This window comes from Glandiceps talaboti, chromosome 15 (genome assembly GCF_964340395.1).
Source record: "Glandiceps talaboti chromosome 15, keGlaTala1.1, whole genome shotgun sequence".
Lineage (NCBI taxonomy): Eukaryota > Metazoa > Hemichordata > Enteropneusta > Spengelidae > Glandiceps > Glandiceps talaboti.
The window spans coordinates 15,448,443-15,473,465 of record NC_135563.1 but is presented as its reverse complement, the minus strand read 5'-3'; the positions used below and the strand labels follow the sequence as shown (position 1 = coordinate 15,473,465).

Sequence of the window (25,023 nt, the reverse complement as noted above, 5' to 3'; positions counted from 1 at the left end):
CATAGGGTACAAAGCCCTAAAAACGTCTGCCAGGGTACCTAGACCGATATAGATTAAGATTTTGCCATTTTGCTTAATAATTTGCTATCTAAAGAAAATTTCAAACAAAAAATAAGGACAATTTGAGATATCTCCTCATCATGAAGTAATTTTCTGTCATAGTCCCTCTTAAAGGCCTTTCAAGCATATGGATAGATCTCTACGAAAATAGTAACGTCACGACATATTTACACAGTTGACTAGACTAGTCAATACATTTTGTATGAACTGCATTTACAGTGTTATCACTGCCTGGCCTCACTTGCACGTCAGAGATACGCAGACTTGAATTTTCTGAAAAAACCGTACATCGCCACAGAGCCAATCATTGGTTCTCATTTTACAGTAAGTAACTAATCTAACGTTATTGACTGTTTTTTATACACGTTTGCTGAGCGCGCCAGTAAAAGATGACGGTGATCGGACAAAGTAACAACACTATTTATGTGACGCATGCTGTAATGTTTTGACCGTCGTCGCTGGCTCTGATATTTGATACAATGCATCGACGTTACCGCGTACGTATATGCAGTCAATGGTAATTATTATGGTAGACAGCGGCACATTGAGAGATTTCACATCTAGCTTAGACGGCTAAGTTACACGTATGCGGGCTTTCCCCATTCAAGTTGTGTTGTTTTGAACGCAACTTGAAGTTGAATGGAGAGACTCCTTATACCTCCGTGGACTGGCGACAATATTGGATAACTTAGTATTGTTGTATAGTGTCGATAACTTAGGTAATATTTAGATCTATTTAGTCGAACAATGTAAAAAAAATATCACCCATTCCTTGCGTATTTGCCACAATTGCAAGGTCCCAACAACTTTTGTTCAACTTCCAGTCATTCATTTGGGGGATCTCGACATCGTGAATATTTCTTTTAAGGACATTGTGCGCCTATAAAATTAAAGCACTAAATTCAACGATAAAATGTTCTATCAGAGATGTTGAAATGTAGTATGTACCTTGTATCTGAGTTTATCTGTTCCTGACTCATCGATAAAAATACAGCTGAAATCCGGTCGGAACTTCTTGTATAACTGTAAACTAGATATTTTGCATAACAGTGTAGCACTATATTTGTATATATGTAACTCGTGATGAGAGAATCAGTGTTTCATTTTCTCTACTTTTGTACCAGTTAATCTCATCCTCAGTAAGATAACAGCTAGTTCAAAGGTCAGTGCCATGAAAAATGGTTTACTTTGAATAGTTTTTTTTTCTGACAGAAACAATTGTGGAAAGTTATGAATGTTAGAACCAATGAGACCTCTTGACCTTGCTGTGTGAACAATGAAGTCGCTTTTGCCTGAAGTCACTCAGAAAATAGCACTTCTTCCATCATTCATTCAGCTTTGTTGGTATGGCCTTTCACACCAGGCAAGAGCCTTTGGCACTGATTTGTGAGAGTGAAATGTTGTATTAATGTGTTGACATGTAACCTAACACCTACCTTGTGTGACAATCATACTTAAATGAAGCCATAAAAAACTGATAGAATATGATATTTACTAGGAACTAGATTGTTTTCTTTATTATTACTAGGAAGCTTTGTAGTCAAAGGTCAGAAAATGTGAAGCTTTTCTAAATGGCAGGTACAAAATTGGAAAATAACATTGTTATAAATATTATTTTTAAAATATATTTTTTCAGTGTTAACACATCAAGACAGTTATCACTACAGTTTTAAAAATTGTGAAACTAATCTAAAATTAATATTTATTTGAAACTTATTTAAGCAGTATACATAGAAATATTAGTAATGACTTTTTGACTGATAACCTTAAGATATTCCAAATCATGTTGATTCAGTGTATATATCATATGAATACCAAAGATTCAAAATCTGAACCGAGAAGTCAATACCAAAGTATATTTGTAGTCTGCCTACATGTAAATATAGTGAAGTAGATAATTATTTATTATATGTAGTATGATTGTATAACATACAGCTGTGCACAAACCCTTGTTCATGTCTATGCCTTGTTGTGAATTACCAGTAGTTACCAGTTGAACTGAAAGAAAAAAACACTGAAAATGCAAACTGTTGCCATTTTTCCAACAATAATATTCGTGATTGATTCTCATGTAAAGTATCTGAGCTTAATAAAAATGAAGAATTAAATATACATCCTCAAATCAACCAATCTTGCGCAGTATTTCAATTATTTTGATTTAAAATAAATGAGTTGTTTTTAATCCTGTTTTCTCCTCAACTTGCAGTTTTTTGGGAACAAACAAATACCTCCCTGCTGGTAGAAAGAGGGTTAAGTTTAGTAATAAAATTTGGTTGGAATATGTTTAGCCAAGAGATTGGTTATAAAAAATGGTATCTTTCCTTTGTCCTGACTTTTGTTTTGGTAAACATATAGTTGATAAATTTTGTATTGCTGTGACCTTTGACCTTCATTGTTCATAAATGTGTGGCATGTAGGTGAGAGGTCATGTGAGGATGTGACATACATCACAGTATGTTTTCTTTTCATCAAATCCTGTAAATCAGTACTGTCAGAAACATATTTTCTGCGATTTTAAAAACAAGTTGGTAGCATTTACCTTTGGTTGTGGGTCCTGTCATACTAATCATCATTTCCTTGATGTAGTTTACAGCTGTCTTATCAATCCCAGTCCCATAAAAGAAGCCCGGAATCAAATATGCCAAAAGTTACTGTTTAACATCACTTGCTGTCTGGTTGCTGGTAATAATAAGAAGGAAATAAAGATATGAAAATGTCAAGCTCACACCTTTTAATGTTTGACCAGAATCTTGGTTTGGATCGGCAGTGAAATCATCTTGCTTCAGTACAGTCAAATATGTGACTACGAGTACGTGTCTAGTCACAAAATGATATTTGGTTATCGGGGCTATATTATATGTGACTACGAGTGTGTGTCTGGTCACAAAATGATATTTGGTTATCAGGGCTATATTATTTGTGACTACGAGTGTGTGTCTGGTCACAAAATGATATTTGGTTATCGGGGCTATATTATATGTGACTATGAGTGTGTGTCTAGTCACAAAATGATATTTGGTTATCAGGGCTATATTATATGTGACTACGAGTGTGTGTCTGGTCACAAAATGATATTTGGTTATCGGGGCTATATTATATGTGAACAGCTGTCCCGGCATAATTTTATAATCTCATGTTTACTTGTTGTCATTTAGAAATGTAACTGATAAGTAGAAAATGTCATATATGAAATATATAAGTGAGTGCACATAGCGGACATAACTCAGCAAAAAATGATATTTGCTTATCAGGATAAATAACTTGCATAGCAGTTGTTGTACGCTTGTTTACTGGTTATGTTGTTTAGAAATGAAACTGATATACATATATATTCATATATACATGAATAGCTGTCGAAACGTAATTGATCACATCATGATATACACATATATATATATATATATATATATATATATATATATATATATATATATATATATATATATATATATATATATATATATATATATTTATATATATATATATTTATATATATATATTTATATATATATATATATTTATATATATGAATAGCTGTCGAAACGTAATTGATCACATCATGTTTACTGTTTAGATGTTGTCTAGAAATAAAATTAATAAGTTGAAAATTCATACTTGTAATATGTGAGTGAGTGCACATAACAGACATAACACAGTAAAAAAAATGATATTTATTTATCAGGGATATATCTGCAACTTGCATGGCAGTCATAATATAAATAATCACATTTATTTTTAGCTGTTGTCTAGAAATGAAATTGATAAAAGTGGACAATGTCAAACTTGAAATACTAAAATTGACTACTAATATTGTGGTTGTAAAAGTACAACATGTAATTGTTTACCGAACACAACAAAATAACATATACACACACCACAGGATAACATATAGACACCACAGAAGAATTCTACACACCACAGGATAACATAAATGTAATAGTATACAAGATGTACAAAATGTAGTATATTTATAGCATGCTATTATAATATATCCTGGCTGTTACACCATGAAAATTTACATTTTTGTAACAGTACAATATGATGCAAGAGTTTTATTTTGTTGATTTTACAAAATTAGTCCCTGTTTTTTAGGAAATATGTTTCACACAACAGGTTTTCATTTGATCATGTATTTTGCATATCATTATAAAGATATTTTTAGCAGTGAAGTATATTCCTGTATGTATCATATGTTCTCATAGAATTACCATAGCACAAAACTTATGTTTTTTTCTTCATATTTTCTATTGAACAATAAGAGACATTTTAAATGATTTAATTCATATGCAAGTAGATTTTACTTACTGTTGAGTGTAAATTGAGCTTTGAAAGTAATAGATACTGGTACAGCCATATTTGTTTCTTTTGATATTATTTTGTACATAAATGTATTCCACAAGTAACCATAAGTAGTTGGAACTATACTTACGTATCTTGTATTTGCAGAAAGTATTCATAAAAAGAAATGATTGATTTTCACCGAAGCAATCTATTCAAAAACTGGTCAATAAAACTTTCATTCTTATGATAAACACTGCCATTACTTTTTGTACGATTATAGTGTATTAGTTTTATGATTGCAGAAAGTAACATTGATTTCATATTTGCATTATGCAAACAAGATGTTTAATATTCCTGTGACAAATAACAAATCACGATATTGATTTAATAATATTCTATAAAAGTTTGAAACAACGACGTACGTTTTCACACCAAATGCAATACGATTCAGAGATTCAAAAAATCAAAAAATTTTATAAAGAATCCTGATATTTCAATTAAAATTCTTCTCAGAATTTTCAGATTTGCTTACATCTTTGTGTTGGATTTCAGCAAAGGCGCCTGATCTTTAGTGAGCCATTTCTAACATGACAAATGATAGAAGTGGAACATGGAAGGTAAATTGTTGATTCTGGAATATTGATCACTTGACTATATCCAGGACAAGTGCTTCCAGTAGAAAACTGAACTGAATTCATTTTAAATGTTTATTCAGCAGCTATAAAAAAGAAAAAAAACTATTGCCCATTTACCAGAAAATATTTGTGTATGTGTATGTGTATGTGTATGTGTATGTGTATGTGTATGTGTATGTGTGCATGTTTACGTGTCACTGTGTGTACGTGTGTATGTGCATGTGTATGTATCTGTTAAATACACTTTGGTTAATATTCTGTTGTTTTAAAAACCAAACAAGGAGATGTATCTCCTTTCTTTCAGCATAATTATTGAGATCTTTGTGTTGTGGATCCTTCACTGTGAGCTACATGTATAATAGCTGAAGAACCGTGATCAGGCATAGCGACTGGGGATAATGATCACATGAACATCAAATTTACTCTAATCAATTTCTGAAAGCTTTGTACTATGTACGTGCGCAATAAGGGGGAAATGAAAGAAAGCCAAAGAAGTGATGAAATTGAACAGTGTAATTACTGAAAGCTATTACACTGACTCTGGCTTTAATTAATTCTGGTCACTATATCAGAATATCAGCGTACGTACGTGTAGAACAGTGGACCGACAGTACAACAGATACACATGTATACTAAAGCTGGGGAGTTACAGTAAAAATTAAGTTACTGTGAATTAAACCCCCCTAGAAGTATGAAAGTTAATCCAGTTTCTGAGTTGTGTTGTCAACTATGAGTGAACACCTAAACTTGCCCCAGAATACTTGATAAGGTTTCCCTATAATCTATCCGACATGTAGGCATGTATTTATTATTTAGATATCTTTCTTTAAAAGAAATATTAAACTTATAACCTGTAATACAGTCTTTCTGACCATATGAGCTGTCATTTACACATGATATAATTCCTCAATATAGTCTTCATCTGAAGAAAATATGAGTAATATAAGGCGCCTTGTCACTTCAGATTGGAGATCAGTAATATCAAAACCATAAATATTTTCCAACCGAGGAGAAAAATAGTCAGAATTATACATGTGTATACTTGAATTTAATGTGATTTGGATGTTACAACTCATTGCAGAATCTGTGACGTGAGGAAGCAATGTTGTGATGTGGAACGACATGGAAATGAATTAGATATTTTATATTCATATGCATACACCAAGGCTGGCAAGTAGTAGAAGTGATGGAAATGTTGACAGAGATAACAACAATATTCCAAATTGATTGGAAAATCAATTTTGTTGTTTCAGAAAACAATAAAATTGATCATTGAAAAATTAAAGATTAATTTTCCCACCTACTTATTCACATCATTTCATCTGTACTCTCGATTTAATATTATTCAAAGAATGGTTACTAGGTATACTATCTTATTAGCAATGCCCGTAATGTATCTGACAAAATATTGAAATAAGTTATTAATGTTATTATTATTATTATTTAATTATTGATAGTGGATAGCCCTTGTCTCCAAAGAAGTCCAGTGAAGGCCTTCCCTCATGGGTTCAGTGTTAGCTCAGGAGGAAACCGGAGTACCCGGGGGAAAACCTGCATTGTTTGGTATATAGTCAAACTGAACAACGTTCTTAGTACTTCAATATTTACAGTGTAGCAAATTTAATCAAACCATGACTAGGCCTCAAACCCAAAGCACAGTTCTATGAGGCAAGTGGTTTAACTGCTGGCTGCTGACAACCCAACAATAATATATGCCTCCACATCTGATAAATAATATGATTATTATTTTAAAACAAACACAGTATGTTGGTTACAGAATGTGAAAGCTGAAATATTGATGTCAGAGTTTGGATTATGTAATTGGGCATTATTACTTTTGAATAATTGCTTGATAAACATATGCTGACATCTCAGAAGAGAGTGCTGGGAAAATGATGGTGGTATTTTCTAAGTAGCAAAATTTTACTTACAGTTTATTACAAATTATAGTGATCCAAATGTATGAATGTATAAACATCTGTGTAACTTTGTATATATATGCACCTACAGCTGTTATCCTCTAAAATAAAACGATGTTTCAATTTATCCACATTTTAACAAGACACTGGCATCCAAAGGCTATACCCTAATTTGAAGTAATTACAATCGCAAGTACTAGCACCTGCTGCTTAACTGCAAACAGTACAGATTTGCTGTAAGGTAATACGCAAAGATTAAAAATTACTTCCTGCACCTGAATATCCCTTACATGTATGGAGATAATTCTCATAATCTGCTCTGCGATACATTACTGTTTATGTTTCATTCACCATTTGGGAGATAAGTTGTGAATTTATGTTTCTTTTTATCTCACAGTAAAAGTGAACGAGAAATATGTCAAAATAGACTCATTTGTATGATTTCAAAATAACAAATCATTACACTCACTTGTTCATGTTTGTTGTTCACAATTTATTATTATGAATGCAGACTGAGTTATGTTTTCATCCCTGTTTTTCTGTCTGTTGGCAAGAGATCTCACAAAATTATGGGTAGATGAAATTTTATAAAATTTTCCATGAGAATTACCAATTGGTAGAGATCCTACACTGTATCAGGATTTAGTGAACGTTCTCCAACCCTTGAGGGCGCCCTTCTTTGGTTTTTGAATTGTGTTGATGATCCACTACAAAATACCCTATCATAGAAGACTGATTATAAATACCACAAAAAAATTATCAACAATAGAAATTTCAAAGTACAGGTAGGGCTGCATAAAGACGAATTTTAATAATTTCCAGTGTATAATAGGAGTGTGAATGATATTTTTACGGTGCTTATGCTGTTTCCAGTGACATCAGATAAAGGATTGTGCAAGCAGTGTGACCAAATACCTCCACTGACTTGTGAGCTCAAAAATGTCCACAAATCATGTGTCACACGTCATCTACTCTATATATACTGGTAACACTATCAATGTAATAATAACTACTATTCATGTACAAATGTATATACATTGATTTTTAAATTTGAACATTTGAGTATAGTAGAATTTGAAAGAAAAATTTAATGGCTTTTTGTCTTTGGAGACATGAAGATGTTGATATCAAATGATACATAGATATCAGCCAGTGTCAGCCAATTTGATGCTTTCACTGTGATGCACGGTAATTTCTCACTAACGTACAAAATCTTCAGGTGCCCTAATATTTTTTGATATATGTGGTTTAATATTCACAAAAAACCTGCTATTTTGGCTTGTATTGAAAAAAATTGTTTCCTTTAATATAGGATGCACACTGATATCAACCTGTACATGTAAAGAAATTATCACTTTCATCACTCAGTAATGATCTACAAGGAAGGGAGTGGGCTCATTTTCGTGTACGTGTAAACTGACTGTTTAATATATACAGATTTTCTGATAGTGACATGCTCCATATATCTGTCATATATGAGAGAGTGAATTCGTCTTTGTATGTTTACACAGTATTCTACAGACACACAGATAGATACATGATAGTGATGTGTAATGTTTACGGTAAAGCACACTTTATGGTCATCATTATCTCATAGTCAATTTCGGAAAACATCAGGAACTCTCATCCACTTATCACAAAATTCATCTGTGTTCTTTTCCCATTGCTGCCATATACCGAGGCTAAGAATACCACTAAAGAGACAGCAGTGTCGTTTATATTATCAATTTCTCATCAGTTCTAAAAGGGAACAGTTCACATTTCTTGAAGAATGCTTGCATGACTAGACAGTTTCATTATCTCCTACGAGACGAAGGACATAGTCTCATCCTATGACTACTGTTGACATTTAAAATTCCATCAAGTTGGAAATCAGGCGCGATATTACTTTTCCTCTCAATGCGGCTTATAAATGTCACAAGTTCTGTACCTTTCATTTTGTGAGAGAACTTAATTTCAATTAGGTAGGTATACAACTTTTCTGTTACTGTGTCGTGACTTTATCCAAGTACTTGGAAAAGTGGTCATTGTTAGATGAAAACTTGAGATTCAGCTCATCTTCATTTCTCACTTGACATTTTCTCAATTTTCCCCCGTGATCATTAGGAATGCCAGATCTGAATTCATGATCTCTGACATCATTGATGTAAAGAAGCAGCAAAACTACCTGACTGAAGGACATTAATTGTCATAATACCACAGACTTCTTGCAGCACTGGCAGCACCTGTAACTGCCTCCTGTTAAGGTATACACATCTGTTAAGGTATACACATACATACATACATACATACATACATACATACATACATACATACATACATACATACATACATACATACATACATACATACATACATACATACATACATACATACATACATACATACATACATACATACATACATACATACATACATACATACATACATACATACATACATACATACATACATACATACATACATACATACATACATACATACATACATACATACATGTACATACATACATACATACATACATACAGACAGACAGACAGACAGACAGACAGACAGACAGACAGACAGACAGACACAGAAAGACACATCCACATACAGAGACAGACAGACAGACACAGAAAGACACATCCACATACAGACACACACACACACATACATGCTTTGCATTTAGTAAATATCATAGTACCTACTATTAGAATTTAACTCAAAAAGACATTCAAAAAAATATTGTATTTCAATATTTCATGTCAAAGGACATAGTATTATCATTACTTGTCATGTATGATATGAATTGTAGAGTGCCAACAAAACAGGCACTGAATGTGCAGGGACATGTACCTTAACCTCAGAGTGATTTCCTCAACTCTGAAATTTTATAACGAAGCCTTACAACACTTAAAATGTGCTTGCCCATTTGGGGTTTTCCTGCAAGGGTTTGTGGGAAAGCCATGCAGGAAGTGACACCATATATGCCACAGTCTCTTCATCTTAACAAGTCATCTCCAAGTAACAGAGAAATAAAGATGCTTTTAATGAACAAGGTTATAAGTGTTAGTGCATGTATGTCACCGTCAATAAAATGATTCGGAAAGGATGAAAAGATCCCCCATGAATTAAACATGACGAAGGCACATGATAACTGCACGTATGATGAAATACATGATAATCCACATAAAATAGTTATTTTCAAACAATGATTTAGTAATTTGAAATCCAATCCTGTCTTGGATTATTGTAATCTCCAAGGCTGAATTTGTTATTGCTAATCAACTTTAATCTGATTTAGCCTCACATTTCAAGTCTGTTAACAACAGAACAATCCAAACTGTTCTCATCTTGATGACACTGCCAGCAAAGAACAAAGTTCAAATTATTTGAAGGTGCTGCTCTCCATGCTTCATATAAGTCTTAATTTAAAAATCCCTGTTTTCTACCTAAAGGCCATAGATTTGATTTTACTATCTTTGGTTGCCATAGTTACAAGGCCATCGACATCAACACCAATCACATTCAAGGTTATCAGCAAAGGATTTAGATTGAAAATGGAAGAATAAAAAGGTAGCGTTACTTAATAACAAGATTTCTCTAGTTCCGTGATTGCTGTCGTTGTCGAGTCAGTTTCATTTTCAATGATACTAAGTGTCTATGAGAGAGTCATGATCCCATGTTGTACAGAGCTGATTAAATGATTGAAGAAAATAACATCATTAGAAAAAATTCAGTTCTTAAATATATTTGTAAATATTTTGTTCTGGGAAATGTTTCTTCAGCAGTAATTCTTCAGTCTTGTGATCTCGTAGAACATGCATACGAAATATGTCACAGAGAAAAAACAAGTTTCAAAACAGGGTTATGATTGTTTTATAAAAGCTATGGTACAACTTTCAGTAATGGGTTTGATATTCACCAATCACAAATAAATGATTTAATAATTTAAAAAGTGAACACTTTCACTTCCATGCAACATAGTCTTTTTCTCACAACAATATATCCAGTAGGATGATGTTTTTAAAATGTCTCTATTGATGATTAATGTTTGTTAGAAAAATCTCATTAATAGCAATTCACCATTTCTTGTCTACATATACATGCATTATATTGAATACATGCCAGGTACAAATGTATACCATACTGGCCACCAGTGCAGAGAAACTGACCTTATTAGTATAGGAGTAGTCATGTTACGCGAGATATTCTCAAAAAATAGTATCAATCTGTAGGTATTTTCTGATGTCTTTTCAGTTTTGATTTGTTTATTTTGTTTTTGCAGACTTTTTTTTTAGCACAACTGAACTATTTAAGTTGTGTGTGTGTGTGTGTGTGTGTGTGTGTGTGTGTGTGTGTGTGTGTGTGTGTGTGTGTGTGTGACATGTGCATGACTTAAACTCAAAAACTGCTGAGCCAATTGTAGGTATTTGGTGGGTATACTACTTTTGGTGTCTAGTTTGGAAATTGGTCAAGGAAAAACGATTGCATCACAGGTGTGTGATTTGGGGCAAAAAATGTGCTTTTTGGTAAAAAAAAAACTGCTGGGCAAATTCTGTCTGCTAACAAATAGTAAATCAATCAGATCACATACCATTACAACCTATTGTTGTAATTATTGTATTAAACCTCTTTGTTAAGGAGTTTAAATTTTGTTAAGATTTGTTCAGTTTGCTTTTGGGTCCAATGTTTATACAGAAGACAAGAATATTAAAAAATATGAATTTGAAATAATATACGAATCCCAGATTTCATCCAGCTGTTACCTAAGTTCTAAAACCGTATAAAAGACACCACAGTAACCGCAGATACCAAATAGTACAATATGTTTATGTGTGATTTAAATAGCACATCCAAGATTAAATTTGTATTGATCCCTATGTCAGGTCATAAGGGTGAATTTCCATTCTCGTTACAAAGAAATCTGATAAGGAAAATTGTATGTAGGATTGAATATGAATCAATCAAGATGATATTTGGCTGTTACCATGGGAACAAAACATACATAAATGAGTTAGGAAACTCCTTACCAATAATCTCCTTTTTATGAACACATTGCATCTCACCTTAACTATGACCCCAATTTCTCATTTATTTGTTGTCATGTTGGCTAGCAAGAAGCTTAAAATGGGTTACTGGCTCCCATTGTAGTATTCACTTATGGATTATGGTAGTCTGTTGTTATATTAATGAAACATTATTCTTATTAATTAATTACACTCCCTGACTTGTAAGGTAACATTGATACTGTAGCATAAATAATGTGAAATATAATCGTGGCATTCAAGTATTGAATTCCCAGTATGGTTTCTTAAAAATCATGAAATTGAAAACCAATGATGTCGGAGAGAAAAAGATGTGTTTATATAAAATGGATTACCACCTCTTGAGAGACATATTGTCTACACAGTATAAAGGGTTCATGTGAATCTCTGGATCCTGTTCTTTGGGCTCTGTTATGCCTGGAGAATGAGTTCATCATTGTACCGTTGCTATGGGTATAGGTTGATTTTTACAGTGTTGTATAAATGCACTGTTATACGTTAAATATTCTCACTGCAAGTTTTATTTGACATTTATTGTATTGAGTACTTGTAGTATGTTTGTGCTAATGTACCATATTTTACTCTATTTCCTAGACCCACGTGTACCTAGCTTTTTAGTGACTGCATTATAAATCTAAATCAAGTTCATAAATTCAAATATAGTCGCTACTTAATTATGCAGCACCCACTTGCCCAAGTGTAAAAAGCAGGAAGAAATAGAATACATGTATGTGGGCAAAACCTTTGTTGTTCAGTAAGTGTCAAAGTGCTGAGTATGATCACCCTATCTTATACATGACTGTGGTTAATTTTGAATTAAAATCAACCCAGCTAATGATGGGTGTGGAGAGTGACAGGAACCCAGACTGCAGTGGTTTATAAGAGGCACACAACAAGATATTATCCTGCTGACCATCTACAACCACATGGCTCATCTTGATGCCTTAACTCTACTTTACAAAGAATGAGACCAAGTGTCTAATTGAAAACAACTGTGGTCCTAGCAGTGTTCTCCCCACTATTCAGAAGGCATAGCAGTGCTAACAACACCATCCTTACTACTCATGCTACCAATTTGCAGGTTCTTGCTGTGCCTCAAAAGTTTGCTACCATCCTTGAGCTTTTTTTTAGTGATCTTTGAATGATAATACTATATTAATATTATAATACTTTCACATGAAGAGAATGGCTGATCCCAATGTCTATGCATATAGAGTATGGTTCATTGTTAAAGACATGCATATTATATGCAGATGCAAATCATTATGCAAATTAGTTAGTGATATGTAAATTATTATGCAAATTAGTCACCCTCCTTGCAGTCTACCCTGGGGAAAGCACATACTGCCTACGATGCGTATGTTTTGCCAGAATTCACAATGTTGAAGACATGCATATTGCAGATGCAAATCATAATGCAAATTATTTAGTGATATGTAAATTATTATGCAAATTAGGTACCCTCCATACAATCTACCCTGGGGAGAGCACATACTGCCTACGATGCGTATATTTTGCCAGAATTCAAATCTAAACAATCACAATATGATTGATGTATAGAAAACTTTTACGAATTATATCAGACTTGAATCTTCATTCTGTTAAAAGGGTTCTAAAACTTGGGTAAATATACTTCAAGCAAATCGACAGCAATTAAACTGTGAGTGCTTGTTTCATAGCAACTGAACCCAAAAGCATTGAAGGAAATTACAGAAATAAAGGAATATGGAAGATTACTCATAAGTGCAGAAATTGATATGTATAAAATTGAAAATGAGTGAAACTGCATCGTTGTGAAACCACAGAGCTCTTTTTGCAGTGTAATTGTATAACATGCACTGCCAGGAGGCCATGATGGATTTCAGCTATGAAATAAGTATATATGAATAACTAATTTAGTTGCAGCCAATCAGATCATCTCACATTACGTCTACAGTACACATTGTCAGTCAATTCTTGTCGGCAGTCATTGACTGATCTCCATGGTTTATACTTGCTAAGAATAAGTGGTCACCATTTGAAAATATTGGTGCATCCTAGGCAGCCTATACTAGCTAGGGACATATCAACACTTGTCTTTCCTGCCACTAATCATGACACCGACCTATCTCAGTGATTGTATGTCACGAATCAATCTGATGAAAATTTGATGTAGTGTACACGTCGCGATGTCTTTTTGGCTGTTATGTTTACTGTCGTTTGTTCTTTTGTGAGTGCTTGGTATATACATTAGACACAATACCATAGGTTTTCCCGAACCCAATCTTGTACTTACGAGTAGCCAATCAGAATCCATCTTACAATATAACACTCAATGTTTGAAATTGAAAGAAAGCAAATGACCAAACAATAACGATAATATCATTGTCTGCACTCTGTGCTTGTGCTCTTTTCGAGCAGAGTGCTCTGAAGTATGCATTAGTATGTTTTGGTGTATGACTCGTTTTCATTGGTTGAGTGAATTCACTTTTGCTTTTGTGTGGCTCTGGAAAACCTATGGTATTGAAAGTAAAAAAAGCAATACAGTATGTTTAACTCATTTTTATTGCTATCTCTAAAGGAAATACATTTCACATTTACCCTGGGGGTTATTGCCATCTTGTTATTATCCATGTCTATTTCCTTTATTGAAAGGCTTTATGTTTTCAAATATGCATGAATACAAAATTAATGTAATTCAACAGAAAACATCCGATCGTGAAATGTGAAGCGGGTAGGATATACATTTCAAATTAGTTTTTAATATCTACTAGGAATTATTAATTTAAAAAATATTGAGCAAGGTTTGATCAAAATATTCTAAATGGACAGCACATATTAAAATCTCGAATGATAACTACCCGTATGATAGAGAAATGTACACAACTTTAAGAGACGTTTGTTTGTAGAGGTGTCAAAATCAATAACCATGGTTTATTTCTTTTATATGTATCAGTAAATAATGATTTATAGAGTAAATTTAATTTTGAAATGTGATTCAAGCAGGTGAAATAACAGCATAAAGAAAGGAAAGAACATCACAGAGGATATCAAAGACAACACATCGATTAATGTGTCGCACACGAGTCATATCTTAATATTATTGACTAATGTGAAAGCTGATGTATGAATACATTTTGAAATTTGAAACAGAAAATTGTTATTCCCATGTATACTCAAAGTAATTTTATTTTTTATGTCTGCAGAAATTGCTGATTTATTGATTGTTAAATTGATTAACAACATGATTTTCAAAGGTTGGAGTTTTTAATTTCACTATTTTGTTGACTTCTCTCTTGCTGTATATATTAATATAACCCCCAAATGGATACAAGCTGCCATTATCCTGCAACAAATTGACCAATCATACTGTTCGTTTTAACTTCACTGCATCCTTGAACCCCCCCCCCCCCCCCCCCCCCCCATGTCCACTGCATTTTTCCAAGATGGCTGCCTCTGACACCAAATGTATAACCTCCCTTTAACACTATAACAATACAGGGAATCCAGTTGCTTCCTTTCAAAATGAGCGTACATCATGTAGCGACATTGGAACATCATAACTGACTATAACAAAGTTTGGCAGGGGGCTATCTTTAAAACTTGTCAACACAACAAGGCAGCAGTCTGGGCATTGAGAAGTTCATGGCAGCCAATCGGGTTAACAGTGCAGGGGACATACTAACATATACAGCTTTTAAATGCTGAGACTTCAAGGGTAGAGATGAACAAAAGTGAAATCAAAAACCTTGAATATACATGGTGTATTTTCAGACTACATATACATTTTTTTTGTATCCTTGAAATTCATAAGTACCAGTATATTTTGTTTTTTCATCCATAAATAGTATAAACAATTTGTAGCTTTTGTATTTGTTTATAGAAATATACTTAACAAATTATTGTGTTTTGAGTTTCATATTCTATTCATTGACTAACAGTTCTCATAGATATGCAAAGCATGTAAACACCTGTCACCTTACAGTCTAATGGTATTTAAATTTCAAAAAATAATTTCATCAGGAATTAATAACAAGAGATGAATTGAAAACTTTCCTTTTGAGTAGATTTACAGTAGTTTGACCTTTAGGAAATCTTGTTATAATAAAATGCTGGTAACTAATATTTTCTTTGATAATATGCCAGCCTTCTAATATTTCATGTATGCTTGCTGCTAGACATAAATGTTTCTCATTGGAACGCACAGATGTTGTGTAAGGCCAAACTGATCTGCAGTGTTGCAGCCAGCCTTTTGAAAGAGTGGGACATAGTGTCCCGAGACTTTTATTTTTCTGGGTTATTATAGATTTTTGGGGGACATTATAAAAAAAAAAACGCCAGTGGCGTTGTAGCACAATTACAGATTAAAAAAAATATTTACCCACAGGCTGATCCATGCTAGATATTTGTTGAATGATTATGCAGTTGCCTAGATCCAACCCGGTTATTATCTATCTATGCAATATATGCGATCATTTGGCTGTTTACTATAGGCGTAGTCATGTTGCTAAACATATTTGCATACAATTTTTAGTATGGGTCATCTATGAGTGGTCACTTCCAAAATTGTGGGTCAGGTCCAAAAAATGTGTGTCAAATGACCCACAAACCCCCTCTGGCTGCAACACTGGATCTGTGTTCATAGACTTTAAGGACATTGACAAGGTTTTAATAACATGTAGGCAGTCAGTTTGGAATGTTATACATTCCACCATTATTTGTGTTCAATGAAAGTAAATAAAAGGTTCTTAAAAAAAGTCAAATCCAGTCAGGGAGGAGGAGGAAAATAACATGGTTTCTATGGTTACAGCAAGATCATCAGTATTAGCCAAACACAGTTTGTTTGTTTGTTGTCTTGACAACAGTGTTAACAAGGACTGTTATCATGTTAATTTTTCATAATCCTGTGTTGATTTCAGTGAATTTACATCTATGTATGGCTTTTGTATATTTAATATACAATGTGTATAATAAATTATTATTAATATTGAACAAGAAGTACAACACAGCATGGAATCAATTATGGATGGGGTTATAAAGTTATTAATAAATAATATTAGACATACAACAAACTGTTATATACATTGTATGTACATTGTAGTAGAGCTTTCTTGTACTGGTGCATGCACATACTTGTATTTGTACTGCAGTGCAATACCAAACACATTATTGCATACCTGCATGCAAATGATATGCAAATGAGGATGCGGTTGTTCATTCTACATGAAAATGTGTGATCGCATAATATCATTTTTATGGAAATCTGTTGTTTCAGATAAACATGTAATAATAACAGAACCCCATGTGTGGATACTCAGGGGTATTTGCACTCATGCTTGCAGTGTTTCTGTTGCACTTATACGATCGCTATAATGTTTGTGAAAGTACTGCCACAGAGAACACTGCAAGCACTCGTGCAAATACCCCGTGTATGCCACACTTGCACTCACATGTCTCGAGGTTCAAAGTATTGAATTGATGGATAAAGCTGTAAGGTTATAAATATAGAGTGACACTAGTTGAAGATTCAGTTACTGCTGAAAGTTATAAAGAGTACAATCATATGATATGCTTGCAGTCTGAAGATAACCTATTACTTTGTTATTTCTGTGTGTGAATATACATTTACAAGTACTGCATCTAGCTTCTTTCCTTGAGGAAGATGTGTACATTAAATTGTTAGTTAGTTGGATTAGTAACTTGCATACAACTGATTATTGAAATTTACTCCTACCTCAAAATTCACTGCAAGCAACAATTTTTCCTGACAATTCTCTGCAAACAATATTTCCTCAAATAAATGGCTAACTATGCTCTTTCTTGATGAAGGCGCAAGACAAAATTTAACACAATTTTTATATCATTATCCTTGCCAGTGACAATATCCATCTCAAGACATTTGAGTCTTTCCATCTCTTTCTAAGGGAGAAGTTTGCAACCAAGCAATTGTTGGCCAAGCCTACATACAATACATGTGTATATTATGTATATATATGTATGTATGTATGTATATGATTATTAAATGGACTGTAACAGATAGAGACAATGCCATTGCTGCACTGCTCATGCTCACACATGTATTGTATCATCAGTACAAAGTATGTGTCAGTACCGGGATCATTAATTTACCATATCATACTGCCCAGAAGGTATTCCATGTGCCACACATTTCATAAATGTCAAGAAATGAAATAATTCACACATGAACTGTGCAGTGTGTATTGATTGATTTATACTCATCACTAGCCAAGCCTACATACATACAATACAAAGGTATATATATATCTTATGTGTTATTATACATGTTGTATATATTGTATATATATAGTGTGTATATTATAATGAAATTGGAACATATAGACAGTGCCAATGTTGCACTGCCTATGCCTACAAAATTTAACAAGTGCATCATTAGTACAACGTATGTGACAATACCAGGATCATTAATTCACCATATGCTGCCCAGAAGGTATTCCATGTGCCAGTATTTCATAAATGTCAATTAAATAATTCACATGTATTGTGTACCTTGTATTGATTTCCATTGTACTCCATGTCCAGGAATAAAGGCTGAGGTACCTGTATATAGTAAACCCACAATATGCACACGATCAGGGAATTCACATGTTCATGTTCATATTAATATTAAGAAATTTACTGCCTTGTGCAAATATAAATAAGTCGACTTATCAAAAAAAAAAGAGAGTTCCTGTCAGAAATGTATACAAAGTATAAAGGATGGGATTGTGTCTTATGGTAAACCTATTATGTAGTGTACAAAAGAAATTTATGCACAATGGTGAAGACACTATACGTTTAGAGAAATGTATTAGAAAAATAGGAGTGAACTTAGTACTCGTAGCCATATGTCACCGCTAGACAAAGGACGAGAAACCCTTCAGTCACAAGTGTTTTCCAGCTGAATGAAACAATCTTTTGAAAAGGAATAACCTAATTTTACCAGCTCAATATTTATGAAAGTAAAACAATTGCAATTCATCAATGGAACGTTTGTTTTGATTCTTATATTTAGGACCTCAGAACAGTGATATTGGCTCAAGTTGTTGTGACATAGAGTGATAAAGGCATAAAGACTTATATCTGTTGTTTAAATGTGTTCACGACCTGGTTTGTGTGTGGTATATATTTATAATACTGTCAGGCTGCCCAGGCTGTTTCCATGGTGTACATACAGTACACGTACATATATGGAATTGATAATCTTTGAGACAACACTTCAGAGGTGTGCATTGTAGATAACACTTACATGATAGTGTCATTTTGACAATATTACATGTTCTTAATTCTCTAATCAAGACTGTCCTTGTGAAGAAATAAATTTAACTCCATGAAGTTGTAAATGCTTTGAAAAAGGTGGAGATTATAGCAGCTTGCAGTTAGTATATGTGACATATATTTAATGAAAATTTATAGTATTAAAAGCCAGTGTACAAGTCATAGATTTACAAGTATCAGTGCAGGAGACTATAATCTCCGTTAGTTTGACTGACAATATCAAAATAATACTATTTACAGTCAGATGGCATAGAAACGTTAGTGCATGTTCTTTAGGACCTTAGTATACATACTGATTTTATCCAAGGAGCCTCCATGAATATTTGCACAAATTTGCATAAATCAGGAATCAGCAGTTGATCAAAAAGATTCTACATAAGATCCAATGGACGGCCTTACTGCAGATGTAATTCAGTATACAACAGAATACACCTTCTTTCATTAAACTTTCTATCCTTGCCTGTGTCATCAACAAGGATTGTAAGTTAGCCTAGCGCAGTGACTCAGATACCTGAGGGCATGCAGTGACTTTGGTTCAAAAGCTGTGAATGTGCCAATGACATTCTGTGCATCATTCAGCAGTGTCTGATGGTTTCAAAGGTGTGCCAGTTACATTCTGTGCATCTTGTTGAGTTCTTCTGATTTCATCATTCAAACCATAGCTTGTTGAGTTCTATGCATTATTCAATCAAAGTGTGCCGAGTTTGAGTTGGCCTACAAAACCATTATAACAACTATATGAACTGGAATTTAGATTTTTATAAGCTGACCGACATGTCATCATTTCTAATTCTGAAAGATTAATTTTCACTAATTACCAGACTGGCACATTGTGTTCATGTACAAGAAGGCATTTTAGTCACTATTTATTTTGCATTTTTGTTTTCCTGTGAAATCAGAGAAAAGACGTCTGTACAGTATGTAAAACTTAGTGTGTTGTGGTGTTTCCCCTCAAATTTGTAGTGTACAATTTCAAACCATACTCTTTTGTGTTTGTGCTGATATACATGTATGAAGTGTGTATATTTCAAAATTCTCTTCGTTATTGATCTATCATGCGTGTAGTGAGTGGTGAAAAAGGCCATTGCCTGAAAGTATCGTATGTTCACAGTACATATGTTACAGACACGTGTCCTGTAAGATGATATATCAGTGAGCATGAACATTCTGTGCAACTTATGGATATGTGCACATTTGTGGGAGAGCTTGATAAAGGGTTTTTAGGCATCATTTGGCGTCAGTGAGCAATCTAGGGATGTAGTAGAAAGTAGTGGATTATGACACACCCCCTTTGGGTGTACATGTAGCTACAATAACAGGTTTTATCAATTCCCGTACAACATCATTAAAATCTGAACAAGAAAAAAGCTTGATTGGCGTCATTTTAATACCATATTTCACATCTACAGTGCTGTTCCTTTGTATTCTCTTTTCTCTACACATTAAGTGATGGTATGCCTTCTCCCTTGGTGAAGTCATTCTGCCATCATAATATATACCAATATGATGATCAGAATGAGTGTGGCAGTTGATTGTTATATAAGACATCCCTTCTAATGCAGTTATCTCCTCATTGGTATTACATGCACATAGGCCTCTGAGGATCCTAGTTGATGTATGGATGTGGTTTTCATATACCATTTCAAATTTTATTTAAAGACACCTACAACAGTATTTCTTTCTTGGTTATATTAGAAAGCCAGAGTAGGTAGACTAAGTGTGAATTGCAACTTTAGACAACAAAGGTGATAATTAGATATTATTCCCCAATATTTATCTTCATTCTTTCAAGGAAAAGACAAGTAACCTAAGGGGCCTTGTCAGTATGAGTTGCGGGATGAATAGTGACAAAACCCTTTGGTTACTAGTATTTTTTTAGCAGAATGAGAAATATTGGAGAATATAATTATACCTCCTCAAGCATAATTCATGAAAAAGGAAGGTAAAATAATGGTGATTTGGAACGTTTTGAGTATTAAATATTTCGAGTACCACAGATCCAGTGACGTAGACACATGTCGTAGTAGCCTAGAACGACCAGAGTATATAATCCACATTTTCTGTTCAAGGATAACTTGGCTTATGTACATGTATGGTATAATATGTTCATGTATACAGAGAAACGATGTATAACAGCAACTAAATTCACACCCCTACCCCCAACTTTTTATCAAGCAAAAAAGGCATTTTGATGTTTGAATGAAACTTGAAAGTAACAATAACATATTTCTCCTCCTCCCTGCCCCCCCCCCCCTTCTATCTTCCCTCCCCATCCTGTTATTTTAGCTAAAAAGTCATTCTAATGTGAGAGTGTATGGTCAATTTATATTTTATTGTACTGATTTAAAGGTAAATGAATAAATTACAATGGTTGAATAAATATATGCGAATGTTTATATTATAAATGAAGACATAGTACATTATTAATAAAAAAGAGATAAAAAAAGTTGTAGATTCTGTGATTTCAACTGAATGATTTCAATATTACATGTATTTAATGGTAATTCTTGCCTTGGCGATAACACTACACTTTTCAGATGAGGTCTATTTCAGTACACAACATTGTGTTATCAGTCGTGGTTGAGACTTCATTATTGCAGTTAGCAGATAATACTGCACAAAGCATGAAAGCAAACTGGCGAGCACTGATCTAGTAAATTCCCTTGGGTAAATTTACTCAGATAACTCCCATATCACTGTCTAGACTCAGCCTCCAGTGTAGTGTTATGTCATGCATACTAATCACAGAAAACACAGTTTGTTCTAATCCTTTCTGACAGTTTTTGAGTTGTCAGTTTCAGACAGGATACAGTCAAATATACTGTTTTCCATTTGGAATTTATTTTTGCTTTTTTTTTTTCGCTGACGTCTCATTATGGTGCTGAAATCACATACTGAATAATTTTGGTAAAAATCAGTGACTTAATTCAAGAAAGATAATATGTATTCATTTTTTGCTAAGATCGAATTCCTTGTCAAACTTGTCTCATAACATTCTACAAAAGATAGTCTGGGCTGAAAAAATATGTACATGAATTTAATTTAACCAAAATGCAGAACCTGTAGAAACATATCATAAAAAGTGTTTTCACCATTAAATTTACATATGTACGTACATACGTACGTACGTACGTACGTACGTACGTACGTACGAACGTACGCACACACGCACGCACGCACACACACATACATACATACGTATGTACGTACGTACATACATATATACATACATACATGTACATACAGACAGACAGACAGACAGACAATTGAATGAGACAGACAGACAGACAGACAGACAATTGAATGAGACACTCAAACTAAAATTATGTTATATAGCTATTTCCATTACATCATAAGAAGCTTTACACCAAACAAATACACAGCTGTGACAAAGCTGGTTTTATTTATTCAGCGTGTTCCTAGGATTTAGGTATATCAGTTTCTGACATTAAATATCACTTGTAGTTGTATGGAACATAGTGTGCTGATGAATGAGGGGGATATGAACAAGTGACATTGATGTATGACAGTATCAATCTATGTACATGTTTGCAGTCACCTTAGACTATTGGAAAAGCTTCAAACTGATCATTATATTAATGGTTGCTGTATGTACTGCATGGTCCATATTTTTTCAATCTCTTACTTACACTATTTTGGTATGCAAAAGTTGCCATACTTACATATCACGTTATTTATACTGCTCACAAGCCAAGTTGATATGTTTGAATAGGAAACACTGGATTTACACCCCTGTACAAGCTAAGTTTGTATGTGTTCAAACAGAAAATAAAGGATTTATTATCTTTCACCACTGTACGTTTGTACTACAAGCTAAGTTTATATGTGTCCAAACAGAGAATATAGGATTTATTTTCTTACACCACTGTACTACAAGCTAAGTTTGTATGTGTTCTGGACAGTCTAAATCACAACACACATTCATGTCAATGGTTCTGCTAAACTTGATATATGTGCCAAAATGTTCAAATCAACGTTCTGTGTTTTCATATAAAATCAAGTGTCCACTGGTTTAATATCTTGACTATCATTATTTCCCAATATTATCATCAGTCAGTAGGTTCTGTATTTATTACTGAGAGGTTCATAAGTTGATTGAAATTTACTTCTAATGTGATATACAGTGTAAGGTTTCTGATAGTATTTTGATGTGTTTACCATCATCTCAGTAAACTGGTTCATAAGGTTGGAACTTCATGTTTACCATCATGTTTTCCCATTGCATCAATTGTAGTGATGTGACTGCTACAGTTTCCATCATGGTTTACATCATATAAACGTGTGATGTCGTACTTGTGAACAATCATTTTGGGGTAGGGGGAGGGGATTTTGTCCTAAACAAACAATGTTCATTTATTGAGCTGGTGCGATCGTCCCTTATTTTATTCATCATTAATTTGTAGTGACGTTGGCACCTTGTGGATGAATTTATACGGTAGATTTTGTGTGTCTGAATAAACAGCCTTAGTGTGTTTTCATGTGACCCAAATCTGATAAGACACTTTGAAACGTTTGTGTGATAATCATTGCAACTGACCACGTTTGCATACGTTTACTCTAGAAGTAAAAGTGTAATCTAATGATGATTGCCTTCTCTTTTCACACTTTCTCACAAACCAGAGCTGTTATTTCTTCCAAGACACTGCAAAATAACTTCTTAATGCCATGGACTGTGCCGTAAAAAAGAGATATGGTTTACAATGATGTTTTCACAAGGCATAATGCAACTTTAATACAAGTCACTTTTATATGAATAGACTTTGCTATAAAACCATATGTTAAAATTTACAATGAAAAAAATAATCTTGTGCCATTTTTTCGCTGAACATGTTTTTTAATAGATGAAGACACATATGATATTCAAATAGGTTTTGTGAGGCAACATTTAAAGTATACCAAATACAAGAAGGCTTATAAAAACCTTTAAAAGATAGCCTTGGTTTCAGCAAATAACTTAATGGTCTAACACCATGCAGGACTGATGATAATGAAATACAAAAAAAAAAACAAAACAAAAAAAACAATAAAAAACCATTGACGGTATAATATTACAAGTAGTTTCCACTGATATCTGTCATTTCTAAACAAAGATATGTCCATGATGGATATTATTAATTTGTTTGAAGGACACTTGTTAATAAATTAACTGCATATGATTAATAATAATTATGAAATAAAATTCCCTGTAAGTAATAAGAACCCTTGGTCGTGGTACAAGAATGTATTATTACTTGGAAGATAATATTACATATTATTACTCTATATATACACTTGGTCATGGTACAGGAACATATCATTACTACCCTTGGTCATGGTACAAGAACATATCATTACTACCCTTGTTGTGGTACAAGAACGTATTATTACTATGTTTTACTGACCTGATGAACAGGTTTAAGGATACGACATAAAGTATTTAAATACAAATATATATATACATTTCAAATATTATATCATCCCATACCTGTTTCTTTGCATTAAAAACCTTCAGTAATATATTTTTGAAGAAAGTCATAGGTTTTGGTGTTAGGATTGATTACATTGATATTGTTTGATGATTGATGTCATATTTTTGAAATTGCAAAAAAAAAAAATGGGGAAATTCTAAAAGCAAATATTGTAAGATGCTTTATATATGGTTAATTTTGTTTAGCAGTAGTAACATCAAGTGCTCACAGCCAATCAAATTGCATGGATGAAATCCTTGCAATCTCATTGGTGCAAAGTTTTTCCCAGAACTAATGATGTAATGGCTACAAGTTGTGCCCCAACTCTGAATAATTACTAAATGGTTGCCACCAT

The 25,023-nt window shown here is 33.4% G+C and overlaps 1 protein-coding gene across 2 annotated transcripts in view; it reads left to right on the top strand.

The window, feature by feature from the left end:
- Positions 1 to 287: 287 nt before the first annotated feature.
- Positions 288 to 25,023, top strand: part of LOC144446492 (rho-related BTB domain-containing protein 1-like) — a 58,587-nt gene continuing 33,851 nt past the window's right edge. The window contains exons 1-2 of one of the 2 annotated variants that reach the window (XM_078136264.1): positions 288 to 384; positions 9,002 to 9,141. The gene's annotated coding sequence lies outside the window, so the exon portion shown is untranslated. The remainder of the gene's footprint in view (positions 385 to 9,001; positions 9,142 to 25,023) is intronic. The other variant, XM_078136262.1, reaches the window with a different exon arrangement.